General features: G+C 33.8%; 1 long non-coding RNA gene across 3 annotated transcripts in view; it reads left to right on the top strand.

The window, feature by feature from the left end:
- LOC123705026 overlaps positions 1 to 3,176 on the top strand; it is a 38,051-nt gene extending 34,875 nt beyond the window's left edge. For all 3 annotated transcript variants that reach the window (XR_006753247.1, XR_006753246.1, XR_006753248.1), the window contains exon 6: positions 3,064 to 3,176. This is a non-coding gene — a long non-coding RNA (uncharacterized LOC123705026). The remainder of the gene's footprint in view (positions 1 to 3,063) is intronic.
- The last annotated feature ends 6,230 nt before the right edge of the window (positions 3,177 to 9,406 follow it).

The following is a 9,406-nucleotide window of genomic DNA, read 5'->3' on the forward strand; positions in this document are numbered from 1 at the left end:
ACATCGTTCACTTTCCCAAAATCGCTCAATATGGTTAATGGATTTCGGTTGGGAAGTTATTGCACGTTAAGCACGTTGAGTACTTAACGTCACTTTATCCGAGCCGCAGCCCACCGCGGCCCACACCACAATTCACACAATGTAATTTTATGTTTAACACGAAATATGCATCGTCCAGAATTTTTAAACACGCAAATTGAATGACGCCTTGCAGTCTGACTAAACTTGCATACCTATATTCTTATTTAAATAGTTCTACCCGCTTACAAGATCAGACAATTATATATCAATCTCAATACTCTAAACCGTTTTCTACTGTAAACTTCGTCATACTTTTTATTAATCATCAGTTTGGAATGCGGTCTAAACAGAGGGGAACCAGTAACTCATAAAATAGGAACGGCTTTTAAAACAAACGTACCTACATAATATACTCTAGTCATAATATTATGTTATTGTATTGCGCACAAATACAATTCTCCACCCAAATATAATATTGTACTACTAGGTTATTTAACGTAAGGTACTTGCGGTACTTTTAATAGGTACTCTACGTCTTACAAGATGCAAGCTTATCTGCACGTGTAATAAAGGCGTGGCGACATGGAGCTTAATAAGCTTCAGCTTTCATAATGAAGTAATACATATTATCTGAAATTTCTTAGGTATGGCTGGCAACAGCTGTTAATTCTGAAATTGAATATCTTGTCTCGGAGACTGAGTGAGAATTAATAGATTCCTCGTTTTATTAATCTCATTTCAAAAATGATAAACTGATAGAATTAATGCGTAAAAACTTTTAAGTTCCTTCAAAATAGTGAACACAAATTGATATTAAATCCGGGCTTCTGCATTCAATAACTCAATTTTAATTAAGTAGTCCATGGGCTGACACGCTCATTCGACAGAAACGTTAATTAGTCGCCTCTCGGATTGCAAATAGGCTTTCGTCCCTATAAAGCATAGTTCGACTGCTTTGTGCTTTATGCCTTTGTGTCCTTGTTAGTGCGTAGATATCCGCTTCACAATACAAAGTGTAAACGTTGAATAGATTTCCACCAAATGATGCGACTATTCGGATTGCCATTTGCCATTCTCCTTTTCACTGCATGCCAGAAACATTCCATTTGTTCTAACCAAACGTAGGCCAAATCGAGCGTAGCCGTGTCGTGGTATTCGTCGTGCATTTACACTCCATGGACTTCCGATGAATATTAGCTGACCATGTATGAAAGCATCTAATCGTGATTTCCTGCCGGTTAGCGAAACGTGTTTTGATGTCCTAATAGATGCTCATTTGGCTCGCTTTATCATTATATTATGTGGTTATATGTATATTGTATATGTTATTAATATTATGTTTATAACATACGTAGGTATTTGCAAGAAAAGAAAAATCTTAGAATTTTATTCCAGATTAAATCATGATATAAGTTTCATTCAATTTTACATATTTTATTCGGGGAATAGATGATATTACGATCCTACAGACGTTATGGATTAGAAAATACGAGATTGGAAACCTTTACTTGTTATGATTAAATTTATTTCGAAGAAAACCTTTCGTTGCGAATCTATAGTGGAAACCAATTTGTATTGCAGTTCACGTTGACTATACATTATACAATGTATCATGGATATATTTTCTTGGACTTGATTAAATATTATTACTCCTGCTTAGTTTACATATACATATATTATGATAGAGTCACAATTGTTTTATTATTTCATTAAGAATTTAAACTAATCCATTTTCACAGCTAATGCAAAGTCAATCATTTAAATAGATTTCCCACAATGGCACGAGCTTAGATATCTCTTGTAATAATTTATGAATGTCTGAACTTTACCTGTCAATAAGTGCTGAATATTTAATGAAGCTTTCTCTCCATTGCAATTAATATTATTAACAGCTCAAAATAAATCTGTCAATTAGAAGTTAGTGAGAAGAAATTATGACGGTCGAAATGAACGAAATATTATCCTGGAATTTGTAATTCTATCTCCGATGTTTTGATAGAGCGTGGGCGAACTTAATATCGCTGTCGTCGAATATGCTCAGACAGGATATTTACCTACAATTTACATCGCTAAAGTGTTTAATGCCCGGTCCGAATATAGCCCTTCTCGTTACTTCGTTAAAATGTGGTTGGCGCAGAATTTATCAGTACCTATTGACAAACATTTATATACCTACTGAATTATATTATTGTACTATTGTATGTTTTTGTCTTAGCACTTGTATCATTCGCAGCAGTAAAAAATCGAAGATTTAGGTGCAGAGTTGTGGCATCAAAGTCGGTTTGTTATAGATCAGTACGTAACTATCACAGCCAGCTTTGATGAGCATGACTCCACTTACAAACCGCACGAACACATCGCTACAGCGCCGCACCGCCTCGTTTCTCGAGCCTAGCCTGTCAAAGCGCCTGTGAAATGTCTCCGTGCTCATATCACAGCCACTTTGATGTGGTCGGTTTACGGAGATCCATGTCGCTAATAATAATGATCGAGGTAAGCGTTACAGGGGACAATCCGTGGCCCATTCGTTAAAATGGTTGTGAAATGCTGCACATTCATATCACAGCCACTTTTGACGAGTTGGGCTGCGAGTTAGATCGACAAACGAAGAGGGAGGAGGGAGGAGCATCCGCGCCTAGGAATATGACGCGTGTGTCTCTCAAAGTGGCTGTCGTGTGCTTCCATTCATATCACAGCCAGCTTTGATGAGCGACAAGCGTCATTGAACCGATGGACACGTGTTTGATGCGATTACGTTTGGGCAATGGGGAAGCTGACAAAGTGGCGGTGACATGCTGTCCGACTTCACATATCACAGCCAGCTTTGTTGACTTCTCTGCGGCCGCAAGTGCTACGTGCCAACTTCGTCTATCCAGCTTTACGAAATGTATCATTTGTATATTTGCATCGGAAATGAAGAATGAAGAAACTTATGAGATTTGTTTGTTTTTAATCTGTCCAATGTTTTTATTTAATGTTTATGATGTACATTTTCAAATTTAGTTTTCGTTTAATTAAAGCCATCTTTTGTTTTTCTTTCAGATAACGACGAAGCTTCATTAGAAAGAGAGTGGAAGATGTAATTTAATACCGTCATTATTTAACAGCTTGTTTACAGGATCATTACAAATGTTTGATAATAAATTCTTTAACAGAAAATTTTACTTTTATTATTTACCTTCTTCCTGTTTACTTTGTAAATAATAGATACCTACTTGATTTTTACACAAGACGCACAATGACAATCACTACCTAGTTTAGACTTTATTTGGTGCAATCAATACATTCATTAGTACATACATTGAATTATGAGATTACAGAGAAAACGGAATAGGTACCTTATGATAAGTGTTCTTTCATGAATGGGCGTTTATTCGAACTTGAATGAACTCTAGATTGAAAACTATTGTGTAAAAATCCTAATTTCGTAGACTGTTTCTTAGTGAATAGTGATATAATCTATACTAATATTATAAAGCTGAAGAGTTTGTTTGTTTGTTTGTTTGAACGCGCTAATCTCGGGTAGGTACTACTGGTCCAATTTGAAAAATTATTTCGGTGTTAGATAGCTCATTTATCGAGGAAGGCTATAGGCTATATATCATCACGCTAGTCGCTAAGACCAACAGGACCGGAGCCAAGAGGGTGAAACCGCGCGGAGCAGCTAGTGACAAAATAAAATTAAAATTTTTATTACTGAAATAAGGGATATTTATTTATCTTGTAGCATAATCCTAACATTAATAATTCAGAAACAAAAAAAAACAGTCATTACACCACTTATTACAAGTAGTACTGTAAAGATTTAAATGATTAATGGATCGATAAAACTAGGTAGGTACCTACTTTTTTTTGAGAAATAAATAATTGTTTAACCGTTAAAGCGATAAATGCGAAAGTGTGTTTGTCTTTCTTTCACCCCGCAACGAAGCGGATTTATGTTATGATTGTCGTGTCTGTGTATCGGAAATAGATGACTAGCTACTAAAACAACTAGTATTTAATTTAAAAGAGTATAATTACCGTCTCTATTTACAATTGACAATTTGTAATTATAACACCCTATATTCAAAAGCTCTTGTTTCAAATCATCAAAAATCAAGCCTAAATAAGAAAAAAAATATATACTATTTATTGAATGTTTATAAAAACAGAATGAAGCTCCATAATGATGTTTTTAATAATCTAACGTAAGAAAAGCATAACAGCAGACATCTCGATCGTAAGAGGATTACGAAGCTTTATGATTCCCAAGTCTGTATCTATCAAAGGAAAAATCGAAGTATATTTTATAAATATCGAACAAAGGGTTGCTTTCAAAGAAAAAGTCGGGTTCATTGTTAACATGATCATTAAAATGGTATCGTGGGTAGCTAATGCCAAACAACACCCAATTTTTAACAAATTATGCCAAAATCAATATATTTTAAGCACCTTGAAGCGTAGTCTGTACCAAATACTTTTTTGAAGAAGGGAAACTGCTCTCAATGCAAATTAATGTCCAATTTTCCACTTCTTAGTACGTGTATGTAATTTGAACCCTTCTTTCAAAAGCTATTATACTTTTATTCCTAGTTAATGTAAAGAGATCAAGCGCAGTTGGAATACAAAAAATATCTGGTTACTATACTAGAATATCGATATGTTTCCAACAATAATATCTAGTTAAGGACAAGATAGCTGATTATTGAATCATATTTCTTATAAAAATTATGTAAAACACATTTGAGGAACTCGTTAAATCACAAATGCCAAGGCGAAAGCCTTCAGAACCCACACAATACACGCCCTTAGCGTTTAAATTTATATTTTAAGAGATAAATAATCCTTCAGAAGATGGAATTTAGCTTTCTTGTAACTAAACAACTCCGTACTTATATGGTAAAATTATGTTATGACGATTCAAAAGTGCTTCTAGAAGAAGTCTAATAGAAAATAAATAAATGGTTGAGTATGAATAAGCGTAATTCATTTCACATTTATTTATTTATTTATTTATTTATTTACGGCATACGCCAAACCATACATATATTAAACTTAATTCTAAACTTATCACTATAACCTTAGTTCTAGGTACCTCTTACATTCTTCACCTATCATTCCCATCCCTGACACAAACAAATCATATACTGGTGCAGAATTGAGGATTGAGTTCAGCAGCGAAAGCATGCGAGGCACCGGAGACTGCTGGCGTTGAACCGTGCGTGTGCGCCAAGCAGCTAACAGTTGGTGGCTTCGAGCCCGTGTATAATTATCAGGCACATTTAGCCGTAAGAGCATTTCTAATAAATCATTAGAATCTATTTTATTGTATAAAACGTTAAGAGCAAATTTAACAGTTGATAGACTTCTACGAAGTTCCAGCGAGTTATAACCCAAACTACCCAGCAAGAATTTTGTAAGAAAACCTTAAGAATTTCTTTTGCACCTGCTCCAACATAAGGATATATTTTTTCTCGTAGGGACTCCAGACAACGGAATTCGTCTCTAGAATACTCCTAACAAGTGCCGAGTAGAGAACTCTAATAGCGCTATCTGAAAGTCCGACAGAGTTGCGCAGTAAGAATCCTAAACGTTGGTATGCAGCGTTAGAAACATTGTGAATATGCTCATGAAATGAAAGATGAGGCACGAATGTGATACCTAAGTCGCGCACTTTAATCACACGCGATATTCGATCCTGTCCTAAATAATAGTTCCGTATATAGGCTGAACGACTAAATGTCATAAATTCACACTTGTCAATATTAAAGTGTAGTTTGTTCTCCACACTCCACATATTAACTGCATCTACGTCTGTTTGCAAGCGGCAGTAATCTTCATGCGATTTAATGACTTTAAATATTTTAACATCATCGGCAAAGAGTAAGATATCCGACTTTTCAATTACATCCGGTAAATCGTTTATCAGTAATAAAAACAGCAAAGGACCAAGATTTGATCCTTGACTTATACCAGATCGAGTAGAATAAGACTCTGAAATATACGGGCCACATTTTACAAATTGTTTCCGATCCCTAAGATAATTAGAAAACAGCTTGAGCAAAGTCGGGCCACATCCATGATCTGCTAACTTCAACAACAGTACATCATTATCAACACGGTCAAAAGCTTTGCGGAAATCAAGATAAATAACATCGACTTGATTCTGCTTATCCATTTCACGTGATAATGTCTCAACAAGTGAAATGAGATTTGTAGCGACCGACCTGTGTGGTAAAAAAGCATGCTGAAGAGGAGAGATGTATGGCTTGCATTCATGTAGCATATGAGAATGCAAACACATCTCAAATACCTTGGCTAGTGAACATAAAATCGCCACTGGTCTATAATTTTCAACTTTGGTTCTACTACCTGATTTAGGAATCGGAATAACTCGCGATTTCTTCCATAGTGTAGGGTATACACCTTTCATCAGAATAAGATTGAATATGTGCATTATAGGTTCAATTAGGTATTCCACAAGACCCTTAATGATATAAGCAGGTATCATGTCAGGTATCACATACAACTTTATAGTCCTTGTGGGTAAATAAAAACTTACATCCACCAAATCGATAGCATGGTGTAGTTTACTACACTAGATATCTAATTAAAATGACACATACCTCTAAAATTAGTTATTATATGAAAAACTAGCGGTCCGCCCCGGCTTCGCCCGTGGTACATTTTTACGTTTTCTCTCCATAAGAACCATCCTCGTACTTCAAGAAATGTAATAAAAAAAGAATTAACGAAATCGGTTCAGTTGTTCTCGAGTTATGCGCTTACCAAAACATTTTGCAATTCATTTTTATATTATAGAATATAGATAACATAATTGAACGAATGCTAATGTCGAGTCCAAGGACTATAGCAAAAACTCATCATAAAGGAGATGTCCAAAAAGTGCTACATTATATTTAATTATCATTCCATTGGTATACATTTAATTCCTGTAGATTCTGGGTTTTTGGTTCATTTTTGGACATGTCGTTTGAGCATACGAAGTAAAAGAACGATGAATGAGACGGCGATAATAATGACTACATATCGTGAAATATTGTTTATTTGTTTCTTGTTAGATGGATACTCATAACTAACTCATTTGAATTAAAAAACAAAAAATATTTTTTTTATAATTATTTTATTGTGACTCCAACAACAATTACAGTGATTCCTTAAATATATTTTTACATTTAGACAAAATATTTGTAACATGTAACACATATTAATTAACATTATTTCATAAAGAATCAAATAAATTGAGCGCAATTCACCATAATACACCAAATTATTATATCTAACTGAACCTGTAATAAATTGCAAATTAATCATCATAAGAGAATATCGTTGCAAAAATATCAGCCATTATGATAAAACTCTGGATTGGACAGACTCCGTTTCGGTATCCTAAGTATTAGAATAGAGATTTTTATTCGTACTGAAGTGCTTTACACATTTACAAGTTGAGTTATGAAATATGCTTTACAGTACTAGAACTAGTCACTACCTCCCACCTCTCTTGAGCCTATGCTACTTTATAGTAAAATACTGTGAAAAAAATAAATGCTCCTAACAAATGTCAGAAAATACAAATGCTCACATTTATACCTACTTTAGATGTGTTGCATTATCTTTTACAAAAATAAATCTGTAAAGACGTCATCAGGCTTTCTCATAGAAATATAATTAGACGTAATATTGTTTAGGCTGGGTGCGATAGGATCGATTTTTTACCGGCCAATCACACGAGTGGTGGCAAGGACGTTTTACAGAAACGACGAGTATATTGTCAGGAAATTAGCCTATTTTCATACGCAAGTGTATCAGTCGCTAATAAACTGATCCAAATACGACTCGATATATAGAATTCTATGTTCGTTAGGTATGTAAATTGTAGACTGACGTAATTTATTGTAGGTATTTGTTTTAAGAATTTCGAGTAGTATTAAGTTTGATGTTTGTATTAATAAAAAATAAAACTATTGTAACATCCTAAACTTAAATGACTAGCAATTTTTCAAATAAAGACCTTTTTTACCTAAGGTCATTACGTATAATTTAAGAAATAAAGCCAGTAAGAGGTGTTCCCAAATTCCAATAGAACGTAACGAAAGTATACTTTTCCGACATTTGCCCGATTCTACAATATATTTACACTCTCCCGTGATACAATATACAACTTAAAGTAGTTCGTGCACCATCATTTACATTTCCGTATAGAGATATTAAAAGAAGCTACGCTAAAAATATATTAAGTAAAGCAAATATCAAGGAAGTATATAATAGATTCCATTCAGTCGTTTTCGAAGTCTTACTTATAAAGACAAAAATAACAATTTTATATTACAAAAGTGAAATACAGGATTATTGTACGTTTAAAAAATAATAGTGGGGTATTCTAACAGTCTTCCGAGTTGATTATAATTAAATTAAAAAATGGATACTTATTATTCGTGCGTTTTATGAATGTTCGCTTTTTTAAATGTGACCCTTTCCCTCCGTTACCCTCGTTGCTAAAACGTAGCCTTTGTCCTTAACAAAACATAAACTTACTCCCTTTCTAATGTCGACAATACCGGTTTAGAAATTTTAGCCTGATTTTTACAAACATACATGTCATCCTACTAGATACACACGAGGTTAGTTTCATACAATTTATTTGGAAACTATTCTTCTTTCCTTTAGGTAACCTTTACCTTTTAGGACAAGCCATCTCCTGGATGAATTTCAGAAAAATCTATGAAGACATCTTGTATAGTTGACGAACATAAATAATGGATAACCCATAAACTTTTCAAAATAACACCTACACATGTTATAAGAAAAGCTTACAGAGTTGGAAGTTGTTCATTCTTAAGCAGAATTTTCTCAAATTCCCCTTGGTAGAAGCTCAAATCCTGTAGGAAAAAGGATGGACAATCTAAAAGAGCGAAAAGAAAAGATAAAATAAATCATATCAAGCTAACTTCGAGTATCAGCCAGTTAGATTCGTATGTTTGATTTGATACTCTTGCGCTAGTTTACGTATGAAAATACTGATTTAATTTAGTTACCATTTCGTACCCAAAATAATAATAATAGGATTTGTCCGTCTGAAAAAGAGGAACCTAAACATATAAACTATTATTTAAATCAAATAATATTTGTTTAGGCATTCTTTAGCCAGAATCAAGTAAAGTAACTTTTGAAATTTTAATAATTTTATATTATTGAACCTAACCATTTATATATTTATCATATCAATAACTAATCATATATTTTTCAAGTTTTTATAACCCTTCACAATAAAGCTTTTCCTCACACCTGAATCGGGGCTAAATCTTAGTCGAAACACGCGATAAAAAAAATGGAATTCAAAACATGCTATAGAATCAGTAATACAATAATGTCGATTAACAAT

The sequence above is a fragment of the Colias croceus genome, chromosome Z (assembly GCF_905220415.1).
Source record: "Colias croceus chromosome Z, ilColCroc2.1".
In the NCBI taxonomy this organism is placed as follows: domain Eukaryota; kingdom Metazoa; phylum Arthropoda; class Insecta; order Lepidoptera; family Pieridae; genus Colias; species Colias croceus.